Genomic DNA, 2,169 nt, shown 5'->3' with positions numbered 1-2,169 from the left:
TTCCTCTAGAGATGGCGGCATCCATACACAACACGGGGGACGGTGAAGGGAAGGCTAGCCCCTAAACACCGAGTGTTATCCATTAGTCATAACTTATGTCCTGGCACCAATTCATTCGACATATAACGCAGACTGCAGAATAAGGATCCGTTCACATGAGGCAGATTGTTCTTCAGACTACATTAAAATGTATATATGCATATATCTGTGTATATTTGTATATACTGTGTGTATATATGCATATATCTGTGTATATTTGTATATACTGTGTGTATATATGCATATATCTGTGTATATTTGTATATACTGTGTGTATATATGCATATATCTGTGTATATTTGTATATACTGTGTGTATATATGCATATATCTGTGTATAATCACGAAAATAGGCAGCACTCCAAGACGTCCAGCATTAGGTGAAAAAAATGTTCTTTTTTATTCCATGTTTAAAAAGTACAACAAAGTACAGCCACATTTTGGCTCGCTAGGAGCCTTTTTCAAACATGGAATAAAGAAGAACATTTTTTTCACCTAATGCTGGACGTCTTGGAGTGCTGCCTGTATTCGTGATTATATATTGAAGGCCCTAGGCCTAGGGCAGTGGTGGCGAACCTATGGCACGGGTGCCAGAGGTGGCACTTGGAGCCATTTCTGTGGGCACTCAGACCATCACCTCAGGACAGAGTTCACCAAATAGGACCAAATCCACCAAGTCCCAGGCAACTTTAGAGATGCTGCTCTCAGCGCTATTTTAAAGCAACACTTCATTGGCTGTTAGGAACTGCGGGAAAAGTGAGAAGGTGTTGACAGAACTGCAATATCTTTGGAGGTCCTCCTGCTAGAGCCACCGTTCTTCCTGTACAGAGAGACCCTGGAGAGAAGCTACAACGAGAGTATGAATGTGCCCTCCTTCTTTCAACTGTATTGGTGGCCTCAGGGGGGGCGATACAATTGAAAGATGTGGAAGAACAGGTAGCAATAAGATACTGCTTAAAACGCCATGTTGGCACTTCACGGGGAAATAAGTGGATTTTGGTTGTAGTTTTGGCAGTCGGTCTCCAAAAGGTTCGCCATCACTGGCCTAGGGCCTGGTCCTATTGAGCTTGCACCCGCTACTCTCTACTTTTGTGTGCTGTTTGTATTTTCCTTGAGTATATGCAGTGTATATATGCATCTACTGTATTTATACATGCACATATTTATATAGGCATTTAAATATATGCACATATATGATGTATGTGTGTGTTTTTGCTATGTATATGGTATGTATGTAAATGATCTATATACTGAATCTGTGTGTGTATTTCCCGTATGTGTTTGTATATGCTGTATGTATATGTAGCATGTGTGCACATGGAGTTTTTATGCTGCATGTATGTGTATATATAGTCAGTGTATACTGTAAGTGTGTTTAATATATATATATATATATATATATATATATATAGTATATAATGTGTATGCAGTATATGTGATGTTTATATTCAGTATGTGTGTATATACTTTATGAGTTTGTATATATAGTGTAACAGATTGCATAAATGTGTGTGTGTATAAGTGTATACTTGTATGTATATAGGTGTGAATATACGAGTGTAGAAATTTATATGTGTGTATATAAATGTACGTATATAGGAGTGTATAAATGTGTGTAGTTGTATAAACATGTCTGTGTAAGGGTACATTTACAAGTACGTGTGAGGGACGTATATCTGGCTGCAAATTTGCCTCACAGGCATCTATAGTGCTTCGGTACAGTGAGCACAACGAGTACTCACTGTTTTGAGCCATGTCCGCAAAAGAGATGGAGCCTGATCTATCTATGGCCGTAACAACGACCATGCGACTCTATTCTCTATGGAGAGTGGAGGGGTGAGCCGCGATCACCTCTCCAGCACTCCAGACATGTGCCTGCCAGGCTATAGCCAGGCGGGCATATGTTTATGTGAATGCCGCCTAAATATTTATATATTTTTTATGGGGAAGGGGGCCCCATGCAGAAATCTGCTATGGGGCCCAGCCTCTCTTAGTTACGCCCCTGCTAGCACCTGTAGTAATGTCCCTAGCCCAGCCTCCATAGTGATGTGCCCAGCCCTCGTAGTGATATTCCCAGCGTAGCCCACATAGTGATGTGCCCACCCCCCACAGTGATGTGCTCAGCCCCCAT

At 41.0% G+C, this 2,169-nt stretch overlaps 1 long non-coding RNA gene across 2 annotated transcripts in view; it reads left to right on the top strand.

The window, feature by feature from the left end:
- LOC140132732 (uncharacterized) overlaps nt 1–2,169 on the top strand; it is a 98,519-nt gene that overhangs the window by 276 nt on the left and 96,074 nt on the right. Inside the window, exon 1 of one of the 2 annotated variants that reach the window (XR_011855704.1) lies at nt 37–189. The exons of the other annotated variant lie outside the window; for it this stretch is intronic. This is a non-coding gene — a long non-coding RNA (uncharacterized lncRNA). Of the gene's footprint in view, nt 1–36; nt 190–2,169 lie in introns of those variants that run through there. 2 annotated transcript variants of the gene reach the window in all.

The sequence above is a fragment of the Engystomops pustulosus genome, chromosome 5 (assembly GCF_040894005.1).
Source record: "Engystomops pustulosus chromosome 5, aEngPut4.maternal, whole genome shotgun sequence".
Lineage (NCBI taxonomy): Eukaryota > Metazoa > Chordata > Amphibia > Anura > Leptodactylidae > Engystomops > Engystomops pustulosus.
This window is presented reverse-complemented; position numbering and strand designations above follow the sequence as displayed.